Consider the following 25,166-nt stretch of genomic DNA (forward strand, 5'->3'; position numbering starts at 1 on the left):
CCCATATTCCTGGCTTGTCAGAGCCTTATCTGAGCTGCTGCATAAGCGACTGCTATTGTCTCTTCTGTCAAAGCTTGCAGGCTGACATTGCCAGCTCTCCTGTTACTTTGCCTGGTGCCATGGTGCAGACAGAGCAATGCCCTCTGAGCTAAGGGAAGGCACTCTGGGCTGGGCGCCAGGAAACCATGGGCTGTTAAATCTGTCTGTTTTCCCTAAGGGTATAATTTAGCTGCTCCTTTCCTGCCAAAACCTGGCCATAAAATGGTGAAAGTACTCGACGTGTCACCCCCAACCTGCCAACGGAGCTGGGAATTGGATCCAAAACATTTTTCTTTCTCTCGTTCCCTCTTAAAATGCAGCAGGGTGGAATTGGGATGTGGACACCAGTGCTGCAACTGGTTTCTTTTGGGTCTCTCCCTTGCTCTTTGGGGTGTACTTCTCCAGGCTGAGACCACCTGAGAGAAAAGTCACAGGATCCGATTCCCTCATTATTATCAATTGCATTGTGATCTAAAAAAAAAACTCAGGGGAGTACGGAGGGGGTTTATTGTCCTCAAAACAGACCGGCGAGATCACGAGTGAACATGCGGTAGAAAACTGGTACCAAAATGTATGGGAAACTGCCCTACTAGAAAAGTTAACAAACAAACTTAAATTAGCATGGGGACAAGCAAAGGAGGCCATCTTCACCCCAGTGTGGTTCCCCTTTATCACATAACGCAGCACAGCAGGACAAGGACCTATCCCCACAACAGCATACAAATCAATATGGCTAATCTGACCCAACCACCGACCCACCTCCTCAAATACACAGGCAAAGAAACCACACTTCTGCAACCAGTATAAACAAAGGACTAATCCACATGATGCGGATACAAACACCTGCACTAACCCTATGCAACAGAATGAAAGAACACCTCCCCATCTCTTCCCCACTGCACTTTTCTCCACTTATTTGTCTGTTTTGTAACACAAGAACATCTTTAATAGAAAATATTTAAAATAAACAGATCCACGAGACAGAATCACTGGATTTTAGAGTTGAAAGGGTCTTTTGCAGTCATCTGCTGCTGATAGGTGGGCATTCAGGCTCTGTGAAGGGAAGACAGCCTGTCCCAGTGTCAAATGGCCCTTTTTAACCATTGGGACATTTCTCCTAATGGAATCAAAACTACGTAGATATGGAGAATCTAGTCTCCATGATTATAGTGACCGTTATGGCATCCTCCTACTATGACATTATGACTGTTAAGAGGCAAAAGTCTGGCTTTGGGTGGTCAACTTATTGGGCCTCAATAAAAAGTGTTCATAGTGGGACTAAGCTTAGTCCTGCTGTTCCTTGCTGATGTTCATGGAGAACAACAGAAGAGGCCTACTTGTCTCTTTGAAAGCTCTTGTCAACTGCAGTATTCTTTCCTTGACTTAATAACTACATAGTTAATCAAAACTGGCTGTTCATAAGCTTTCTCCCTTTTCACTTCTCAGGCAGATGTTCTCTCCCACATACCCCGTCTCCATCTACAGAATTTGAGGTTGAGCATTTGTTAATATGGAAGCTCTTGGTCTTCTGGTTATTTGGGGAAGGTTATTTTGGTTGAACACTTCCTTTTTCTTGTGTCCCCCACCCCGCCCTCCAAGCATTTAATCCTCCATTCACAGAGGCTAAAATTCAGTCACTGTCTTTTCTAACATGTGTTAAGAAGATAAAATTCAAGATGGGGGGGAAATGTTATTGGATTAATCATTACTTATAAATTATTTTGTATTTTCATACCGATTTCTTTTTGGGAGCCATTAAATAGGCATATAGTGTTCATAGTATGCTGCAATGGGAGCCCCTCCAGTCTAAGTGATAGAACTTGGAAAAGTGGGTTGAACCCTGACAGACAGTAAATAGTTTGTTTAAATTAACTTTGTCTCTTTTTACTACTTTTTAATGGGCCAACCTATCAAAGCTGCCATTTAACGTAACATACATTTTCAAACTCCTAGCACATTTCAGAAGGGCAAAGCGAATGCCTAAGTGCTGATGATATGAGGCTGCCTAAATTTTTCTGTTGCCTAAATGTTGAGCCTACTGTTGAATTCCTACCTCGAAAATGTGCTGTTTTGTCAAAATACCTTTTGCTGTGATTAGATGGGGCTATGGAATTTAATCAGCGCTAATTTCCACAGTGGGAAATATTTCTGGTTGATTACTGCGATATCGCAAGCGGCGAGGAAAGCTATTGTGCTTCACGGTTTTATAGCCCATCCTAGGCAGGGGTGACTTACAGTGAAGAAATGCATTGGCACTCCCAACGCCATAAATTAGATGTTGTTTTTATAATAATGTAACTGGAGCTGGCAACATTTTATCATAAGTGCTTCAATTCCTGTGGAAAATCGTTGTGCACTGTACGCTTGATGATGAATTGAGCATCATGTTGGGAGAGCCGGGCCAAGGCAGGAGAGGAGAAGAGAAGAGAAGAAATTAATCCGGCTGATTTTATTTACCAGGTGCTTGTGTGATATTTCACCTCCAAACTCAGATGTCTTTTGTCAGGCCTGCTACTCTGCAATTCATTCAAGAAATGAGGTTTCACTCCTCTGGACTAAATCTCCATTTTCTGCGTTACTCTTTTCCTGGATCCTGGCGGCTAAACTGGGCATTGAAGGGTCAGCTTAAAACACCTGCTGGAAAACCCTTCACTGCTTTTGGGTATCTAAGAAGGCTGCTGCTTGGGTCCCAAGTGCATCATGGGATACCAAATGTGAGGAAAGGTCATCAGAAGAGCTAAGAAGGAAGAAGAAGCCAAGCCATGTGAGGAGCAGTTGAAGGAGCTGGGTATGTTTAGCCTGGAAAAGAAGAGACTGAGAGGAGATACGATAGCCATCTCCAAATATCTAAAGGGCTGTCACATGGAAGAGGTTAGGACCTGAACCAATGGCTTCAAGTTACAAGAAAGGAGTCAAGAAGAATTTTCTGACAGTGAGAGCTGTTTGACAGTGCAACCGACTCCCTCTGGAGGTTGTGGGCTCTCATTCCTTGGGGGATTTTAAGCAGAGGTTGGATGGCCATCTGCCATGGATGCTTTAAACCTGCATCCATTGCAAAGGGGGGGGGCTTGTGGTGCCTTCCAACTCTACAATTCTACGATTCTAGGAGGGTTAGTTTATGATCCTTGTGGTGCAGGGCTGGGGAATCTGGAACCTGCCAGGTGTTGCTGGACAACAGCTCCAATCACCACCCCTGACCATTGGCCATACTGGCTGCTGGGACTCATGGGGGTTGGAGTCCAGCTGTGTTTAGAGACCCACAGCCCCCCCCATCCCTCTTGTGATGTGATAAGGACTGCCATGGCACCAGGTGCACCCACCTTGCTTAGGCAGGTGTTCAATCAGAAACCCGTTATGGAATGAAAAAGAATTTGACGGTGGTGGTGGTGATCTGTTTCTAATGGATACCAGGAATCCAGTTAAGCACCTGCGGGTCAGTGGAGTGCTGCTATGTGATCGCAATCGCACATTAACAAATTTAGTGACACACTTCCTCTCCCAGTGAAATCTGGAACCCAAGAGATGTTGCTGGCTACAGATGTTTCTGTCTGGCCTCAGAATGTGAACAATCTCACTCGCTCTCCCCCAAATGGGTGAAGCACACACAGGCGCTTGACCTCTTCTGCTCCTGCCCAGTACAGACAACTTCATCAATGGGAATCCAGTCAAGAGAAGCAGAGCTGACAGAGCCTGCACTCTGGTTTCTTGCCCTCTCCTTTTTTATGTTGAGACGATGAATTGCTATAATCTTTTTTCTTCCCCTTTGCATCCTTGTCCTCCTCCTCCTCCTTTCCTCACGGTGTTGTCTTTTCAGACTGTGAGCCTGATATAATTACTGCGCTGTATGTCTGAGTCTCTTTGTGAACCATAAACATTACATTTATGATAATGATTATACGGCAGGGATGGGAAACCTGCTGGAATCCGACTCCCATCAGCCCCAGGGTCATGGATGATAGGAGTTTCAGTCCAAGAGCATCTGAAGGGTCATAGAATCATAGAGTTGGAAGAGACCACAAGGGCCATCCAGTCCAACCCCCTGCCAAGCAGGAAACACCATCAAAGCATTCTTGACATATGGCTGTCAAGCCTCTGCTTAAAGTCTCCAAAGTCTCCAAAGAAGGAGACTACACCACACTTCTTGGCAGCAAATTCCACTGTCGAACACCTCTTACTGTCAGGAAGTTCTTCCTAATGTTTAGGTGGAATTTTATTTCTTGTAGTTTGAATCCATTGCTCAGTGTCCGCTTCTCTGGAGCAGCAGAAAACAACCTTTCACCCTCCTCTATATGACATTCTTTTACATATTTGAACATGGCTATCATATCACCCCTTAACCTTCTCTTCTCCAGGCTAAGCATACCCAGCTCCCTAAGCCGTTCCTCATAAGGCATCATTTCCAGGCCTTTGACCATTTTGGTTGCCTTCCTCTGGACATGTTCCAGCTTGTCAGTATCCTTCTTGAACTGTGGTGCCCAGAACTGAACACAGTACTCCAGGTGAGGTCTGACCAGAGCAGAATACAGTGGTACTATTCCTTCCCTTGATCTAGACCAGGGGTCAGCAAACTTTTTCAGCAGGGGGCTGGTCCACTGTCCCTCAGACCTTGTGGGGGGCTGGACTATATTTTGAAGAAAAATTGGAACGAATTCCTATGCCCCACAAGTAACCCAGAGATGCATTTTAAATAAAAGGACACATTCCACTCATGTAAAAACACCAGGCAGGCCCCACAAATAACCCAGAGATGCATTTTAAATAAAAGGACACATTCTACTCATGTAAAAACACCAGACAGGCCCCACAAATAACCCAGAGATGCATTTTAAATAAAAGGACACATTCTACTCATGTAAAAAATGCTGATTCCAGGACCGTCCGCGGGCCGGATTTAGAAGGCGATTGGGCCACATCTGGCCCCCGGGCCTTAGTTTGGGGACCCCTGATCTAGATGCTATACTCCTGTTATCTTAGGAAAAAAGGTTGGTGGAAGAGGGGAAATGGGGGAAGGCAGGCTCCCCATGTCCTCACACTAGTGCTGCCTTCACCAAACTGCTGGCCTCCAGATATTGCTGGACTACAATTCCCATCATCCATGATTTTTGGCCATGCTGGTTGTGGCTGATGGGAGTTGGAGCCTAGCAATATCAGGGGGGCACCTGCAACCTAGTTCAATATTGTCTACATATGACTGTCAGTGGCTCCTTAGGATTTCAGACAGAGTCGTTATATTTTTATCTGTTTTATAAAATGTACATGCCACTTAATTTCAAAAAACAAAAAACCTAAAAAAAAACAGCTTTCCAGAAGATAAAACAATAAAATGAAGGGAGAAAATGACTTGCCCTACCCGAGGATAGTGGGGATTGAATTTGGGGTTTCCTGCATGCCATTGGCCATGTGGCTGGGGTTGATGGGAACTGTAATCTAAAGGGCACCAGGTTGGAGAAGACTCCCCTAGCGGCTTGTTTCATGTTGATACAACGCCACATTTGGCTTAGTAATATTATGGCCTTTCTGACTTGGGGGACAATGAAGGCATCCAAAGAAACAACATTAACCTTCTCCTTCTTCCATGTTTGGGCCAAAGGGGGTTGACACACATTTGCAATGTGCAGAGAGTTGTTTTACCAGAGGTTTTCCAGCAAAGAAGATGTAGTGGTCCGGGTGTCAAACTAGGACCTGGGAGACCAGGGTTCAAATCCCAACTCAGCCATGAAACTCACTGGGTGAGCTTGGGCCAGTCGCTGCCTCTCAGCTTGACCTACTTCACAGGGTTGTTGTGGGGTTTAAATGAAGAATGGAGGAACCACGTTCACCACTTTCAGTTCCTTGGAGGAAAAGGTAGGGTAGGAATGCAACTGAATGAATAAATGGCCAGCTCAGATTGCTCACGCAGAAAGTTCTCCTGACTTGGCCTTTCTATTTGCTTCCTATTTCCAAAGATCCATCCTTCGAACCCAGAGACTGTCCCTCTGGAGGGCCTTGGGGAGGAAGGTGAATTCTGCCAGAGAATGGCAATTCCAGACAACTTGCACTCACGGCATTTTGATTAGCTATAGCCCTAAAGGCACAATTCAAGTGGTTTACTTGAGAATGGGAATGCAAATAAATAGGACTGTCCCTGGTAAATAAGAACCACAAAGTATATGCAGCAGCCTCTTCCAGGCTTCATATTTTACTATTTTCAGCAATGCACTTAAAGTAAATTTTCTGCTTTTAGGGTTAGCTCTTATCTTTACTGCATCTGACTAACTCTGCTGCATGCCACTTAGAAACTGTGGGAAAGAAATGTATAAAGAAATATATTTCTAATGACCAAGTTCCCCCTCTCACTTTTCTTTGCCTAAGCACGTTCTGTCCCCCCCCCCTCTCACACACACACATATGTGGAACTATATGCGACATAAATATAAAGAGTACCTGCAGAAGAGGCCTCAGGCCACGCGCGTTGTTTTCCCGGTTCTCGCCTGGGGAAGAGCCACCAGCTGGCCGGCCGCTTGCGGAAATGAGCTGCGTGGCTGAGATTCCGAGCAATGTCCAGCAGAGGGCGCCTCAGGCCAATTAAGGGGCCGGCCTCGACCTTCTCGTCCGGATCTACGAATGCCAGCTCAGCCCCTTTTGGAAGCAGAGCCCGGGCTCGCTGTTGAGACGCCAGCGAGGAGGAGGCTGATCTCATGCAACCACTCGCGTTTCCTCCCTAGGAAAGAAATGCGCAACCGGTGCGCGTGGCGGGAGTCAAACTCGCAGCGTATTGAGCAGCGTGAAAGAGAAGCCACGTGGAGCACACACCGAGGCTGAGGACGCAGGCCGGATTCAGCCCGTGTGGGCATCGCTCAGGGATCTGTCAGCCCCGCCGCTTGTGACCCAGTTGGCACCGCGGCTCATTGCCTACGAGCCAGTGTCTCCAAGGGGCAGCGATGGGCTCCGCGCCTCTGGCTGTTTTTGCACGACTTGCAGTGCTTGGGGCACGCGATCGAGGCACTAGAACCCAACCCACCCACCACAACTGGCACGGCGACCTACCAGCCCTCGCCCGGTAGGGCCTCCCTGCTGATCCCTGCTACACTTTCCAAGAGCTAAAGCAGAACTACGAAAGCGGACCCTCGTGGCGAGATAATGAATGGCTGCTTCTTAAAACAGCCGGCATTCGAGCCATTTTGCAAGGTGTGACAGCCTGTTGGGGCCCACAGGGGCTGACCCTGATCCTTCATAGATTCATAGAGTTGGAAGGGATCCTGAGGATCGGCTAGTTACAACCCCTGAAAATACTCGTGTCACAGCTAAAGAATCCCTGGAAGATGCACACCGTGGAGAGAAGTATCAACAGTAGAAGTCCCTAAACCCAGCTCTTGGGTCCAGGAGACAAATGCAGCTTCTCATGTTTCTGTTAAGTCCTTGGCATTCTCCGCAGGGCTATACCCCTCACCGCCCCTGCTTTGTGGAATTTTTCCATGGCTTTCATGTGGCCTTCTGAGAACGCCTCTTGCCTGCCTGACAGAGAGGGTTGTGTGAACAAAACTAGCCCACGGTACAAAAGTAAAAATTACATTCATTGCTCCACACACTTTTGCCTCCGGTTACAATTTAGGGGAGAGCATGCACCAAAATGCAGAACACACAACAATGCATTGTATTGGAGGGAGAAACTTGTACAAAAATTGGTGTGTGAGAGAAAAAAAGGTCATACAAAAATGTGCCTATTAAGAGAAATGCGATTTCCGTGGGATCTTTTTCTAAAAGATCACAAACTCATGCGGAAATGTGGGAAACTCAACTGAAGCTTGGGGAAACTGAAAGGAACCACAACTGACAGATTCTCTCCTCTCCAAGCAGCAGCAGCAGCAGCAGCAACAATTTTATAATATTTTCATTAGTTGTACTCTGCCCATCTGAATCATCTATGCTGCAAGTGGGGGGGGCAGAGGGAGGAGCCTTCCTTTCACAGCTCTCCAAATCTGCAGCTCGAGACCCCCTTCTCCACCTCCCAATTTCTTTTCTTGCAAAACTGTTGTGCAAATTTCTGTAAACTAGCCCTGAACTGAAACTCTGCATTATGAGAGGCCTTTTTCCAGCACTCAATTGATTCCACGTCCCTCTCTGTGTGTTAAAGGGAATTTGGGAACCAGCAACAGAAAGCGAAGCAGGGCTCATTAACTTCAGGAAGCCATAAGGATGCTGGCAGCTTTGACACTGACTTCATCCTCCTAGCAGAGTGGGCTGCATTTTTCCCCAAGTCCTGCTTATAGCAAGCTTCCAAGCACCTGTGAGAAGGCGGCATGCTTCATAGATGGCATGCAAGCAGATATGCTTGCCCTTGGTGCATTTTTAGCTGTTGCCCCTGCCAAAGAGCCCTAAGAGCAGGGTTTTTCCATGTGTGGCTTAAAAACCCAGATCCGAAGCTTTAGAGTGCTGTAGTCTGGGGAAATCACATCCCATGCTGCCCATGAAACCTGAGCGCTGGGGAGAGAGGGGAGTCTATTACTCAGGATATTGATGCGCATCAATAATTCAGCACCCCAATCCTTTCTCCAAATGCCTCTTTCCAAATTGCTACCAGGCACAGCCAGCTGACGTCAACCCAAACGGCGTCCGCACCTGGCTTCGCATCTGACAAGCATCTCAATGTTTAGGAGCATGGCTTTACATTCCGAGTCCTGCCTTCATGGTGCCCAGTGAGATGGGCTGCTGAGAGCTTACCTGCTCACCAAGGTGAATCCCTCACGCTGGGACTGTGGGCAGAAGGAAGGTCTGGATCTACTGGATGCAACGGGAACCCCGAAAAGGAGCTAGGAGACAGAGTAAAAAGGAGTGGGGAAGATGGAAGAGATATTTATTAAGAATTTAAGAGGAGCCTGCTGCATCAGGCCTAAGTCCCATCTAGTCGGACATTCTGTTCTTTTACAGAGGCCAGCCAGATGCCTGCGTGGAAGCCCAGAAGCAGGGGCCTGAGCACAAGAGCAGTCTCCCCTCCCAGCAGCATGGCACCTCCAACAACAGAGGGAGATTCCCGTGGTTTAGAATATAGCAGCACCCTCCCAACACTACTGTTAAAAGGCCCGCAAAAAACCAGCATCTTAACTTGGCACCTGCATTCAGGACTCTCCAGCTGTGGAACTTCATCCCTCTAGAAATCAAATCAAATCAAATCTGATCTCCAGTATTTCCTGGAAGTGATGAGCCCTTGTTATCTCCAGGCAAGCATTCTGTGGCTACGGATGAACAGAAGCTTCTTATACTGGCTGGTTTTAAAAATAATCAGTGTTTTCCCCCCCAAAACAAATTAAAATAACGTCCCACCTTGTCCATAGATGAGCCACCCGGGAGCAAACTAGTCATGAATATTATTGGCTGTGTTTGTCATAATTGGTTACAGTGTTTATACTATTTTTGGTAGTTGTTTTAGGTCACTTTTGTGAGGAAAGCAAATAATAATAAGAAGGCTGCAATACTATGTATGCTTTGCTGGGGGTAAATCTCATTTAACTAGACGGGACTCGCTTCCGCCTACAGTGAGGGGGGGAAGTATTTGATCCCCTGCTAAATTTGCCCGTTTGCCCTCTGACGACGAAATGACCAGTCCATAATTTTAATGGTAGGTTTGTTGTAGCTGTGAGAGACAGAATAACAACAGGAAAACCCCCAGAAACCCAGAGGACAAAAGTCAGACATTGATGTGCATTATAATGAGCGAAATAAGTATTTGATCCCCTATCAACCAGCCAGATGTCAGGCTACCTGGTATCTTCACTGTATGTAACTAGGTGAGATTAGAAGCACCTGCTGTAAGGGAGAGGTTTTACCTGTAATCCCAGCTTGTTACAGTACCTGTACAAAAGACACCTGTCGACAGAAGCAATCAATCCAGCAGATTCCAAAGTAGCCACCATGACCAAGACCAAAGAGCTGTCCAAGGATGTCAGGGACAAGATTGTAGACCTGCGCAAGGCTGGACTGGGCTACAAGACTATTGCCAAGCAGCTTGGTGAGAAGGTGACAACAGCTGGTGCAATAATTTGCAAATGGAAGAAACACAAAAAAACCTGTCAACCTCCCTCGGTCTGGGGGACCGACGCAAGATCTCATCTCGTGGAGGTGCAATGATCAGGAGAATGGTGATGAAGCAGCCCAGAACTACATGGAGGGAACCTGTCAATGATCTCAGGGCAGCTGGGACCATAGTCACCATGAAAACAGTTGGTAACACACAACGCCATGAAGGACTGAGATCTTGCAGAGCCCGCAAGGTCCCCTTGCTCAAGACAGCACATGTACTGGCCCGTCTGCAGTTTGCCAATGCACATCTGAATGGCCCAGAGGAGAACTGGGTGAAAGTGTTGTGGTCAGATGAGACCAAAATCGAGCTCTTTGGCATCAACTCAACTCACCGTGTTTGGAGGAGGAGGAATGCTGCCTACGATCCCAATAACACAATCCCCACCGTCAAACATGGAGGGGGACATATTATGCTTTGGGGGTGTTTTTCTGCTAAGGGGAAAGGACACCTTCACCACATCGAAGGGACGATGGATGGGACCATGTATCGCCAAATCTTGGGTGAGCACCTCCTTCCCTCAGCCAGGGCATTGAAAATGGGTCGAGGATGGGTATTCCAGCATGACAATGACCCAAAACACACGGCCAAGGCAACAAAGGAGTGGCTCAAGAAGAAGCACATTAAGGTCCTCCAGTCCTTAATCCCATCGGAAATCTGTGGAGGGAGCTGAAGTCTCGAGTAGCTACACATCAGCCTCGAAATCTTACTGACTTGGAGAGGATCTGCAAAGAGGAGTGGGACAAAATACCTCCTGAGATGTGTGCAAACCTGGTGGCCGCCTACAAGAAACATCTGACCTCTGTGATTGCCAACAAGGGTTTTGCCACCAAGTACTAAATACTAAACTTTCCCCCCTCACTGTAGATATGCATAGGCTTGCATTGTTAGCATTTATTTATATAGTGCTTTAGACTGTTCAGAGCACTTCCCTTGCACAATCTCAGTCCTTACAACAACCCTGTAAGGTGGGTCACCTTCTTGCCCCCATAGTGCAGATGGTGAGAGAGACACTGGCTTCAGGGCAAGCCCAGCCCCTGAGTTCATTGCTGTCATTGAAATTAAAACTCTCCTGCCTTTCTCACAATTAGCATTTGCCCTTATGAATGTATATTTCAAGGCTGGAAAGCGGGAGTCAGTATTTGGGAATGAATGGGAATTGGCAAAGCAGGGCTTTGCTTGCTGGCAAGCCAGAAGCAGTAAGGGCTTGATCAGGTGGTGATGAGCATCACACATACTTTACACTAGAGTTGGGGAGCTCATGCTTAGAATCACAGAATTGTAGCATTGGAAGAGGCCCTGAGGGTCATCTAGTTCAACCCCCTGCAATACAGGAATCTTTTTGCCCAACCTGGGGCTCGAACCCACATCCCCAAGATTAAGAGTCTTGTGCTCTACCGAATGAGCTATCCCAGGGCTGATTGGCCATGCAAAGTCATCTGCAGGAAAAGTACTGTTGCCCGATGCTATAGCACTTGAGCAGGCATCCCCAGACTTCGGCCCTCCAGATGTTTTGGGCTACGATTCCCATCTTCCCCGACCACTGGTCCTGTTAGCTAGGGATCATGGGAGTTGTAGGCCAAAACATCTAGAGGGCCGCAGTTTGGGGATGCCTGCACTTGAGTAAGGGGAGCCACAGATAAGTTTGCTCATACTTGAGAGTCAACGCCAGCACCACTGGGTAGGAATTTCCTTTTCTCCTCGTGTCACAGCATTACACAATTGGACAGGAACTGGGTGGAGGGGGCAGGTATTTCCCTTCTCAGAGGCCTGGGGTGCCAGTCTCAACAGCCTAGGAAAGAGTTCCTGCAGAAGGGATACCTAGGGCGTGGCATGCAGCAAAAGGTAATTTCCTGCCATTCATTTCCCTTGTGTTCCATATTCTTGGAGAGCAGTTTTAAAGTGCACAGATTTCAAGGAAAGGCCCCAGCAGCAGGCTTTGCATGCAGACTGCATGCATTTCTTCGGTATGTCTGGAAGAGACCCCTCTCTGGGCTGTTGCCAGCCAGTGTCAACCGTACTAAGGCCAGATAAACTGGGTATTTTGCCAAGGCAATTGGTTATGTATGCCTCCAGGTGCCATGTGATTCCTTGGCTTTTTTCAGAAAGCTTTTGTGACTGGCCAAAGCTGATTCGAGGGCACTGTTTTATTTGGCACAGCTTGATATTTGCTATTTTATCTTCTTGCTTCTGCTGCTACTGTTTTGGGTGGGTGTGGTTTGCTATCCAGCAACATTTGGAGGGCTGCAGGTTCCTCATCCTGGATATATGGGGGAGGGTTGTAGCACAGTGCTAGGGTATCTCTTTTGCATGCAGAAGATGCAACCCTAGTATCTCCAGGCCTGAAACCCTAGAGAACCACCAACAGGCAGGCACCATAGACCAGGTGCAGGGAACCTTTAGCTCTGCAGATGTTACTGAACTACAACTCCCATCAGCCTCAGCAAGGATGGCCAATGGCCAGGGATTATGGGAGTTATAATTCAGTTTCAGGTTGGCCATAGGTTCCCCATACCTGGGACCAGTGTTCTAACATGGTATTATTATTATTATTATTATTATTATTATTATTATTATTATTATTATTACTACAGTGGTACCTCGACTTACGAACGACTCGACAACCGAATTTTTCAACTTACAAATGGGGCTAATGGCCGCACGCTTACGAATGTCTCAACATCCGAAATGAAACCGCGGCGGTTTTAGATAGGGATTTTTTGACTTACGAAATTTCTAGATAGGGTTGCTTTGACTTACGAATTTTTCCATTTCCAATGCATTCCTATTGGAAATCGCGTTTCCAATGGCGTTTTCGACTTACGAATTTTTCGACCTACAAAAGTGCCTTCGGAATGGATTAAATTCGTAAGTCGAGGCACCACTGTATTATTATTATTATTATTATTACTATTATTACTATTATTATTGGTAGCTTCCAACAGAATATACAAAAAACACAACAGAACATCACAGATTAAAAGCTTCCCAATACAGGGTTGCCTTCAGATGCCTACGGAAGGTTGTATAATTATTTAAACATCTTCCAAAGACCCCAGCAATGTTTTCAGGGTAGCTCAGTGGAAGAACATTTTCTTTCAATGCAGAAAATCCCACACAATCCCTGGTGGAGAGCCACTGGCAGTCAAGGCTGACAATATTGAGCTAGATTAGGGATGGGAAGTGTGTGGCCCTCCAGATGTGTCTGGACTCCAACTCCCATCAGCCCTGCCCAGCAGGGCCAAAAGTCAGGGATGATGGGATTTGTAGTCCAACAACATCTGGAGGTCACCAGGTTGGGCAAGGCTAGGCATCCCCAAACTGCGGCCCTCCAGATGTTTTGGCCTACAACTCCCACAATCCCTAGCTAACAGGACCAGTGGTCAGGGATGATGAGAGCTGTAGTCCAAAACATCTGGAGGGCTGAAGTTTGGGGGTTCCTGGGCAAGGCTATCCTGTGCGAGGGCATGGAGAGACCTGTCCCCCTTTCTTTCCCTAAAATCATAACAACCATGTTGCTTATTATTTACAGAGAGCCTCAGACATGCTGCCCAGTATTGAAAGGAAACACCTGTCTCTGAGCAAGGTGAGCAAAGGATCTGACTTTATCTAGGGCAGCTTCTGAATCCTGGCTTCCTATATTCTTGTTTTTCCTGTTGGGATTCTTTTTACAGCTGAACAATAGTCAGAAATTAGGCAATGGGCAGGTTTCCTGTTAAATCTCAGCCTGTCTCCACATTGGTGAAAGGTACAAGAGACATCCACACTGAGGAATCTTTAAGCTGCAATTCTCCGAAGGTGAGGTGGGCCATCCCTGGGGAGGTAGAAACCTCTTCCACCCAACCCCTTGGTGAGCAGCGGTGTACAAGAGAGAAAAGGAATCTAGTTGCAACCATTATGCCCAGTCTGTTGCATGTAGAATGGGGAAGCTGAGATTCCAGAGTGGGGGAAGTGGCTTCATTTGGGGAAAGGGCCCCACGGCGCAGTGAGGGTCCCATGTTCAGTCTTCAGGTGGGGCTGCCTGAAATCCTGGCGAGCTGCTGCCAGTCAGTGTAGACAATATTGTACTAGATAGACCTCTGGTCTGATTGGGCATAAGGCTGCTTCTTATGTTCCTAATATTTTAAAACTAGGGCCCCTGATATGGAACAAAATGCTTGAAGGTTCTGTCCTAGCACACTGACTTGGAAATGATGGACTGGAGTCAATAAGATGTCCTTCCAAGAAAACAGATTTAGGCTTGCATATTATGACTCAGAAGGGAAGCAAGGGATCCCTTAAGAGGTGCCTAGGAGAAGGCTGGAGGAGAGAGAGAGAGAGAGAGAGAGAAGGAAAGAAAACAGCCAGCATCCTGCATCTAGGTGGTTCACGTGGATGAGTCCATGTCAGCTGCCTTGCTCTGAAATGCAAGCCATGGTCACACCCTGCACATGAATCAACAGTGGTGCTCATCTGGAATGCATCTGCTCCAGAGCTCTGGCTCACAGCTATCGTGAAGGGGGTGGCTGCTCCTCCTTTCCTGTCGAGTCTTCAGATGTTTTGGGACAGGTCTCCATCCATCCATATCGAACATTGAGCAGAACTGCGGCCACCATATTCCTGCCACAGGAACGTCCTCCCCCCTTTGCTGAGTCACCCACATAGGCTTGGGTTTCCACAACTGGAGGGCATCCTCGCCCACAGAAGGACTGTGGGACAGGGAATTTCCTAACGGGCAAGGCAGATTTCCCAGAGTCGGTGTGGTGGTTGGAGTGTTGCACTAAGACCTGAGAGAACAGGGTTCAAATCCCCAGTCAGCCATGAGGCTCCCCGGGTGACCTTGGGCTGGTCGCTCACTCTCAGCCTAAACTACCTCACTGGGTTGTTGTGAGGATAAAATGGGGAGGAGGAGAATTGTGTGTGCCACCTTGAGGTCCTTGGAGAAAAGGTGGGATAGAAATGGAATAAATAAAATGTTGTTGTCCTTAATAAATTTCCCTGAAAGCTCTACCTGTCCCCTTGGCCCCATGTGCTGTAGCTGGGAGAAGAGCAGCTCAAATTTCTGCCCCACCACTCAGGGTAACGTAGGACCATTTAGACATTCCTTCAGTTAAGAGCATGAGCTCAGGCCCTTCTCTGGTCGCTCCCAGCATCACAAGGGAATGGAATGTTTTTTCACTGAGGGTTTATTTATTTTATGTAAAATATTTTCATCAAAAGATTCTAAAGCAGTGCTGATTAACAGATTGCAAGTAGTTGCTGGAGGCAATGTTTGCCAAACAAGCAGAATGGAATAGATGTGAACCATACACGGTACATATGTGGATAGCGCAAAAGGCAGCCAGGTCCGGCCTGCTGAAACCTTAACCTTTGTCTCTAGCAGACCTGACGTTACAAAAAAAGTTGGCTGTACTTTTGGTCAAGAGGAGAATTAAAGTGAAAAATACAGAACAGTTTGTGTCATACCTTCCCCACAGATGTTACTAGACAAAAATCCTCCCAAACAAGGGACTGTATGACAACCACTGCTTCTTATGCTTATATAAGAATGTATCAGAGCCCAGACATGCATTGAATCGCTCATGATATGCATGGCCAGGGGGGTGGGGGTGGGAGAGAGAAAAGATATTTCTACCACTCCCCATAGGCTTGGACTGAGAATCCAGAAATAATAATAAAAAAAAACATGTTTCCCAACTTGTACCTGATCTGCAGGCTTTGCTTCTAATGCTTAGGTTGCTGCAGATGTACTTGAGTGTGACAATCAAACCATGATTTCAAAGCATCTTTTTGCCGTCTTGAAGCCAAACTTCTCTTAGGTTTTGACCTGGATAGTAGCTCACAGCATTTATTGATTGATACTGCATTTCCATACCACTTTCCTCCAAGGAGCTCAAGGCTGTGTTCACAAACATCTCCCCCTTCTCCATTTTATCTTCACAACAACCTTGCAAGGTAGGTTAGGCTGAGAGATAGTGACTAGCCCAAGGTCTCACGGTGAGAATTTTAACCCGGGTCTCCCAGGTCCTGGCCCGACACTCTAACCACCACACCACACTAGGTCCCACACCATGCAATTTGCTACGGGCCATCTTTCTTTGCAAATGTCAAAGGTGGATGAGCATCCTGTTGCTTGACCCAAATGGGGCTGAGTCAATGCCTGGGGAAGGTCTGCTAGGAAGGTCCTAGCTCAGTGGTAGAGCATCCGCTTTGCGTTCAGAAGGCCCCAGGTTCAATTCCTGGCATCTCCGCCCTGGGCTTGGACTGTCCCCTCCTTGGAAGCTTGAAGAGTTGCTGCCCATCAGTGTAGACAATGCTGAGCTAGATGGACCAGTGGTCTGATTCAGTGCAGGGCAGCTTCCTTTGTCCCTGCATACATTCTGCCTCCTCCCCATCTCTCAAGGCAAGTGACTGAGACCCTTGTGCAAGGAGGGTCCTTTCCGACTCCACCATTCTATGATGCTAATAAGATGCTTTCTTTTTTGCCGGTTCCAAACACAAGTTTGCCAGTCCCTTGTGCGCAGAATAAACTCTGGAGCCAGAGTGGAGTCTTTAATAAAGGTTCAGTGTGACTCACACTGATGAGTCTTGTTCTTAATTGCCCTGGTAAACTGCACAAACAATTCGCTTTGAAGGAACGGTCAAAGAATGCCTCTCAGATCTCCTGTTGTATTTGTAGAAGACCCAGGCGAGGATGGAACACAACCTTGTAAGCTTTGTAAAAAATGAACAAAACAAACAAACCAAAAACTGGACAGCAATGTTGGATTCCACCCTCACCCCACCCCGTAAGTGGCTCCCAGGATTTTTGGATGCTACTTTCAGGGTTTTTTCTTTCCAGAAGCCTAATTCTCATACCACTCTGTGGCCACCTCTCTCTTTCTCTGCTGGCAAAGGCAAGTTTGCTGGCTGAGATCCAGGATTCACATCCCTGAGCCAGCTTTTGATCCAAATTGTTGAAGTCAAATTTGAGAGGAGAGAGAACAGCGATCTCTAATTGGAGATACTGGTTGGGGAGGGGGAGGATTGTTACCATGAAAAAGGAAGGAAGACCCTCAGGTACCCTTGCTGAGAATCTCGTAATGCCAGCAACAATAAGGCTTGGTGCTATTTGAGCAAAGCAGCCTTCCCCAACCTGGTGCCTTCGAGAGCAAGTGCTGGCTGGGGCAGGTAGGAGCTGCAGCAGGAACCCCATGGAGGGCATAACCCTTTCTTACGTCATTGCAATAATTTTTGGCAACAAGAGCAGCGGTGTAATGCACAAAAGGCCATTCTGGTTTTGGATTGCTCTCAAAGTAGGCCCATAAGGAAATCTGCACACATGAAAAGGCAGGCTCTATTTAGTATTCAGGCTAAATGCCCCCTGTGAGCCCAACTGCCCTTTATTAGGTAGTGCCCAGAAATATGGGGTGGGTGCTTCTCTCATTTTACTTGGTAAGGATGGGGAGTTTACCATGCCTTTTTTTTTACTCCTCCTGGCTTTGGTTTTGGAAAGAAAATATTTGGCGCAGAAGTAATTATTGTTCTCACCTCCAGCAGAGTGGCCAGAGGTTCTTGGTCAGGGGTGGGGAACCTCTCCATAGCTCAGAGGGAGAGCATCTGCTTTACATGCAAAAAAAGTCCAGAGTTCAATCCCTGGCATCTCCAGATAGGGCTGGGAAAGTGCCTTGCCTGAAACCCTGGACAGCAGCTGCCAGTCAGTGTAAGCAATACTGAGCTAAGATGGGCCAACGGTATAAGCCAGCTTTCTGCGGCCCCTTGTGGCCCTCCAGGCCCCTCTCTCTGGCCCTCAGAACTCTCCCCAGGACACACCCCTCACTTTTCCCCTCACCCCCTGAGTGTTTTGCATGCCCTTGAACCCCAATAATGCGTCTTGCTTGTCTGGATGAAGGACAGAGAGGGATGCGAGAGTAGCATGTGTAGAAAACCAGGCTATTCTACGAATTTACATATGTTGCTCCACCAACTTTTCCTGGTGGCCCCTCCCACCACTGGCACGCGCCCCCTCCAGAAGCTTGCCCAGAAGGTATTGTGGCCCTTGGGTGAAAAAAGTTCCCCACTCCCAATCTTGATGCAGAAGAGGTTGAGAAGGAAGCCACCCTCCCAAAGGCAGCTGCCGCAATGGATGGCACCCACCTGGCACCACGATTGGCACCCCTTTGGGCCAATCCAAGGCCCTTATGCCAGATCACCTGACGAGTTGCAGCTCTGCTGCAGTAACACAGAGGTGGGCCATGAGCCAGGCAAAGCATCACCAAATGCTCCTCTATCATCCCATTTTGCCTTGTGGTGGCTGTTAGCTTTAATGGGATTGAGGCTTTTTCTGGATTTGCGAAATCAAGGCCTTGCGCCGCCGACACTTCAAACTCTCGTTCCTTCCCCGGGATTCCTGTTAATTTCTTTCTTCCCTGTTCCTTATGGTTCCCGATTCGGGAGGAAGGCTGCCATCGTGCCCATCCCCCTTAGTATTTAAGCCATTGCTCATCTTACCTCACTGGGTGCAGTCCATAGAGGCACTCTCTATGTGTGGCTAATAGATGGGAATGTCAGTTTGCATAATGACCCGAGATTAAAATTAAGTAAGAAAACTTAACTTAAAAAGGTCCTGTGGAAGTTCAACAGGAAGGGGGCCTAGCTGACAGAGTAAGAATTAAATAGAGGGTCAGGCCATCTAACCCAGTATTTCCTGCTCTGACTGGCAGCAGCTGTCCAAGGTCTCTCAGGTCAAGAAAGGGCTCTTCCATCAGCTACTTCTTTGTAACTGGAGATTTCTTTGTAACTGGAGATGCAAGTAACTGAACCCAGAACTGTCCACGAGGAAAAGCCTGTGCTCTGCAAACCACAACCCCCTCAGCAATAATATGCTGCCAAACTGGTAAAACACACCGAAAGTGCCTGTGAGGAACACAGAGGGGATGAGACCCAACCCCCACAGAGGTCCTTTTTTTTCCTAATTAAAGGAAGGGTTTCTCACGGGATGAGGCACAATCCTTTGCACCCTTTCCCAGGACTTCTTCTTTCACTGTAAAGAACAATCCCGCTCGGCTGTGAACTTCAAGGAGCGAAAAGGAATTAAATAGCAGCTCTGTTTCTGTCGCCCTTCACATTGGCTGCTCTCTTGCAAGCGGGGCATGTTTCCTTTCCCAAGGCACAACAGGCAAATGAGGTGGAGGGGGGTGAAATATCTCTTCCTGCTTCCTGGGTATTGTGGTTCACCATCATGTCAAAGAAGATTTTTAACCACTCTCCCCTCCATTGCTCTCTGTAGCCTCAGGGTGAGCGTTCATCACCCAAGTCCAGCGACCGCGCTTTGTACCTGGAGCTGGAGAATGCCTTAAATGGAACAGCTATTGGTTTTGTTTTGTTTTGTTTTATCAGTTGCCTGGTTTTCAGTTTGAAAGCAAGCTTCCAAAGCAGGTGGCAGGATGATTTAAAAGATAAAGCATACAAAAGGATGCATAATAAATTAAATATAGTGCACAACAACAATAAATAATAGTAGGGGCTCAAAAACAATAATAATAATAATAATAAAAACATCAAGATGAAAACAGAGGCAAGATATGAATTACAGAACCAGGGCGAAATAGAAATAAAATCATTTGGCATTAAATCATCAGGCAAGAAAACTGACTAAAATGCCTGGATTAATAAAAGCGAAGAAGTCAGCTTGATCTGGTGCCTGAAACTTAAAAGTGAGACTCCATTTTCATACGTCAGGTGCCACCACTAAGAAGGCCCTTTCCCTGGTTACTCGCCACTGAAGAAAAGGCACCACTGAGGCAATGAAGATACTGGTTCAGAGGCAGGTTCATGCGGAAGAAGGGAGTCTTTCAAGTTCCAGAAACTCAAGCCTTCTGTCTTCTCCTCACAGTGACAATATCTGTCCAGAAAGGTTTGCCCATGTGAGAGAGTGTGGGGGCTGCATTTGCACTAGTGGTACAGGAGCGTGTTAAGCAGTATATAAAAGGTTGAAATAAATAAATATAAACATGCACCGACTACTTAATTTCCAAATTGTATTAATCGTGTGAATTAATTTGATAAATATGAACAAATAGGGGGGAATTCTGATCATAAATAACACCGGGGTTTTGCTATTTAAATGTAATTGGGTTTGTTTGTCTTTTAAGAAAGTTTTGAGTCTGGATTTTACAGCTACTCTTCAATGCCAGCCGCAGAGTTCCACAATCTCCCCTTGGCTCTCTTTATTAGCTGCTGGAATTGATTTGTTTTGGTTTTTCCGGGAAACTACGACGAGATGCTGCAGCGTTTTGCAACCACTGCCTGGCATCGCCCAGCCAGCAGGGCCACCTGTGCTGGTTTCAGTGACGTCAAATGAGTCCCAGAAATGCTGACATCTGCTCCTGAGGTTTGCCACTAAAGTGCTTTTCTTTAGATACGCAAGTCAAGGGACTTTACCTGGAGCGTTGCTTGGAAAAAATGTTTGAAGTTTCTATAGAAGGCATTTAGGAAAAACTTACCCAACGAAAAATCTGGGCTTTGCTCCTCGGCCAAGTCTTACGCACGCTTGGCGTCCTCCTCCTCCTCCTCGCCTTGTTTCAAAGTTATCTTGTTTCTCCAACAGAGGGACTCCCCATGGCCATCAATCTGAATGAGGTTGACACACCTCCCCATAGGCCTATATTTTAGCTGTTCATAAATTGGCAAGTTTTATTGTCCATTTTGATTGCTCTACACCCAGGGGGTGGGGTGGGGAAAATGTCAAAACTTTTTTGCCTTGTTCAACTGGAGAAACACGTAGCTGCCCGGTAATGTAATGAGTTCTGTTAAGGGAACTTAAGAGTTTTTTCTCTCTCAAACACAGAAATCAGTGCCTATATTGACTTCTCTGCCGAGGAAAGCCAACATGCTCAGAGGCTACAAGTACCCCAACAAATGCTTCGTTCCCAAATCCCTGGGACAAAAGTGTTAGTGAGAGATAGTCTAGCCTCCGAAGGGAGGTACATAGGTTGTGTGTGACTTTTTGTAGATTCGCTGTTTGCTTGCCTATTTCAAAATGGTATACCCTGCATTTCTTTGTGACTAAACCAAAGCAAAAATATATTGGTAATTGCAGATCACAAACACACACAGGATATAACAGCAGAGCATTTTCACACTGCTTCTATAGGGATACAAAGGAAAATGACTTATATGTCAGACCATAGATCCATCTCGCCCAATATCGTCAACCCTGACTGGTAGCAGCTCTCCTGAGTATCAAGCCAGGGCCGTCTTAAGCCTATCCAGCGCCGTGGTTCAGAGATCACGCCGGCGCCCCGCCCCCCCCCCCCGTTCCCAGCCGGAAAGCCGGAGGCATGCACTACCTTGGGGGGGGGGCGCACACACACTTCGTTCAAGCAGCTGCACCTCGCAAGGCGCCAGACCTGTTGCCGCTGCATTGTCATTGGCGCTGCGGCGGTGGCGGCGATGGGGACCAAGCGCCTGGGAAGCGCCCAGAGGAGGAGAGGGGCAGCATTTCTCTGGGAAAGCGGCCGTCGCGCCCGCCCATCTCCGCACTTGCCACTGCAACTTTGCCGTCTGCTGCGGGGAGGATGAGGAGGGGGGCACGCCGGCATTTCCTGCCCACCACCTGCCAACCAAAAAACACCCCACCCCTCTAGAAACTTGCACCGCACCACGAGGAGGGGCTTCTCCCCACCAACCCTCGAGAACTTTGCACTGGGATTTTTTTCTGCCTGCTCTTTTCCCGCCTCGCAGGGTTCTTTCGGTCTCCAGACCGGGCGCAAAAGTGCGCGGCCAAGTTACCCGCCAGGCTGCAGTTCTTACTTGAGGAGCAGCACGCGCCACAGCACAGCAAGGTGGCGAGCAGCAGGGGCGGTAGCAAGAGCTGCAGCCGAGCTTCCAGGCAGGTGGTGGGCAGGAAATGCCAGCGTGCCCCCTCCTCATCCTCCCCGCAGTGGACGGCAGGAGCGGCTTGGCTAGTGGGGCACTGGGTCGCCCGTCATCAAGGGGGATCTCAAGTGGTGGCGCCGGCCCGGGCAGGGATGCGCGGCGTGCACAATGCGAGTGCACACAGCTGGCGGCGCTGACTGCCCGCTAGCACCTGGAGTTTGGCGCCGCAGCGCCCCTGGTGGCCAGGCGCCCTGGTGCATTGCGCCACCCAGCCCAGGCCTAGAGCCGGCCCTGTATCAAGCAATAGTCTCTCCCACTTCTACCAGGAGATGCCAGGGATTGAACTCAAGACTTTTTTCCATGCTTTCAGACAGAATAATAGAATGGTAGAGTTGGAAGTGACCACAAAGGTCATCTAGTCCAGTGTTTCTCAACCTTTTTTGGGCCAAGGCACACTTGTTACATGAAAAAAATCACGAGGCACACCTGGAAGAAAGTTCCCCTCTGCCGCTCATTCCGGCGCCCCTAGAAGCAGCGGCTGCGGCTCCAGCGCACTCGTCTCCGCTAGCCTGAAAGGCTTCGGAGGATCCACCACTTACGGAGCTTCCGGACGAACGTCGGAGGAGACGAGGCAGCGGAGCGCGCTGCCATCGCCGCCACCGCCCCACATTCAACCACCGCGCCGCAAGCGAGCGCGAACTTGCGAGAGGTGGGGTTGGGGAACAGAGCGGCGCCAGGCCATCTCGCGAGAGCAAGCGGCGAGAACAGTTGCCCGAAAGGAGCCCCTGGGAACTGTAGTCCTTTCTCTGGCTCCCTTTCCCTCAACGGCGTGTGGGGGTGGCGGAAGTGGAGCTTTCTCTCGTCAGCCAGGTTTGCGCTCTCGCCCGGGAAACAAGCCGCACGTCACGGCACACCAGCCACCGTTTCGCGGCACAGTAGTGTGCCGCGGAACAGCGGTTGAGAAACGCTGATCTAGTCCAACCCCTTGTAATGCTAGAAACTTTTGCCCAACAAAGTGCTCGAACCCACAACCTCGAGAGTAAGAGTCTCATGCTCTACCAACTGAGCTATCTCAGATGTGCATCACCACTGGCAACTGATCTGTGGTTGGGGTGAGAATCATGGAACATTTCCTTCCCTTCCTAGTGAATGGTCACTGCAGCAAACCCACTTTTTAAGAAAAGCCTTTTTTGTAGTTAGTGAAGTGACAAGAAAATGCATCTAAAAGTTTGAGAAGGATGAGTAAAAACATATACACCCCCTAGAAGCAAATCACAATGAATGCTCAACAAACAGGTGTTTTGGAAGACCCCTTAAGCCAAGGAAATAATAAACGGAAGTGTCAAGAAAATGCAGAGTAAAACTTTCCTTTCGTGTGTGAGTTAAAATCACAATCTTGCTGAACTTGTTCATTTATGTGCAACTTAGGCTCAGGGGTTGACACAATTCGCTTAACATTTGTTTGCCCCTTTTCCTACTTTTTAATCTGTGTTAACAGCTTGCCGCACACGTATTTTTACAGCACATTATGAAAGCCAAGAGGTATAAACAAACCTTTTAAAACAATATTCCTTTCATTTATGACACCGAAAACAGATCTGCAAGATAGCCTAATTCCCTCACTCCAAAACCCCATTACATTATAATTTATCTATCAATCCATCATATTTTACGCATCAGATTTATGTCATAAAAATCACAATGAAATTGTTATCTAATGGCTCCTAATAAATGTCAAAAAAATAACTTGTGAATGGCCATTTGAAATATATTGGAAGTCATTAAACATCAATTAAACTATGTTTTACTAATACTTTATTACAGTCTTTTTAACTGAACTGTGAGGAGGGGAAAAGATTGCTGGCTGGTTTATTTAAGTCAAGACATCGTAAAAGTTCTTACTGCTTTCACTATCAAATGTATTGATTCTGCTCAAATTTTTCTCCTAGGAGAATCGCTGACAGCTGTTCCTTACAAACAACCCTGACTGCAGAGAAGTGCAGGAGGTTGGATGTTCTGTGGCTCCACCTCACTTAACCACAGGGAAAGCTGCTAAAGGGCTCTTCCCTTAAAGAAATTAGGACCAATAAAACTGACACCTAGGTCTCAGCCACCACTCACCTGTAGAAATGGTACTTGGAATGGCCCTTCAGAAAGCAGGTGGGAGGGTTGTGTGGCTGAATGGTTATAGGTGTGTGAGGCTGTGTTTTTTTAAAAAAAGTTTTTAGAAGATGGGGGCAGCCTTGGACTACTCCAGAAAATGTCCACCCACGCAAACCTTCAGCCCCTGAACTTCAGGGAGGCCCACCCACACACCTCAGGAATATGAAAGACAAGCTGTACTAAATACAGAGCAACAAGACAGCTTAGACCAAATTGCCCAGAGACATGGTAGGCAAGGGAGCACTGAAGGACCTTGAAAAGAGAGAGTGGGGGGAGGGGATCATACCCAAACCTGCAGCTAAGAGGCCCATTGCAAAAACTAGTGGAGTGGCCTTGTCCTCCCTGTGTTTGAGCAATGCTAGCTTCCTGGGCACATGTTTTGTTGCTGCAGATCCACACCCCGTCCCACACCCATCCTGACGTGGTTCCGTTTAGGAATGACAATCTTGCATCATTTTTCTGAGCTCAAAGAGGCAGCAGATCCAAAAGCCTTGGGGCTCCCCCCCCCACATCCCCTTACAAGACCCCTGGTAGTGCCAAAGAAGAATCATAGAATGCAAGAGTTGGAAGGGTCACTGGAGTTCACCCAGTCTCACCCCTTGCTCAGAGCAGAGATCTACAGCTACAGCATCCCGAACCACTGCTGTCCTCCTTCTGCTTAAATGCCTTCAGAAAAGGAGAGCCTGCTGCCTCTCGAGGCTGTCTGTTCTACTACCAAAGAGCTCTAAATCAAGAATAACTGTAGGTTAGCTGGATGCTGAAAGAACCATGCAGCCATTTGTTCATTCATTTGTGCATTTATTTTGTACATGTATTCCCTGCCCTGGCACTCGAAAGGTGGCATTTGTGAGGTTCCCAGGTAGTCTCCCGTGCAGACACTGACCAGACCTGCAAGGTGGCAGCCCTCACCTCATGCCCCGAAACATTCCAGACTAATCACGGATCTGTGCCCAGTCACTGCGCAGCATCAGAGTCACTTCCAAGCCATAGCCACAAAGTGCCAAGTTGATTGCCTAGCCCTGACCCTTAGATGCTTTTCATCTTGATATCCTTAGTAGGGGCTACTGCCTCT

General features: G+C 47.6%; 1 long non-coding RNA gene across 3 annotated transcripts in view; it reads right to left on the reverse strand.

The window, feature by feature from the left end:
* LOC118092370 (uncharacterized) overlaps positions 1-25,166 on the reverse strand; it is a 214,661-nt gene that overhangs the window by 10,542 nt on the left and 178,953 nt on the right. For all 3 annotated transcript variants that reach the window (XR_004693508.2, XR_009558420.1, XR_004693507.2), the window contains exons 5-6: positions 8,740-8,828; positions 6,463-6,739 (exon numbers count right to left, since the gene is read on the reverse strand). This is a non-coding gene — a long non-coding RNA (uncharacterized LOC118092370). The remainder of the gene's footprint in view (positions 1-6,462; positions 6,740-8,739; positions 8,829-25,166) is intronic.

This window comes from Zootoca vivipara, chromosome 12 (assembly GCF_963506605.1).
Source record: "Zootoca vivipara chromosome 12, rZooViv1.1, whole genome shotgun sequence".
NCBI classification, from domain to species: Eukaryota; Metazoa; Chordata; class Lepidosauria; order Squamata; family Lacertidae; genus Zootoca; species Zootoca vivipara.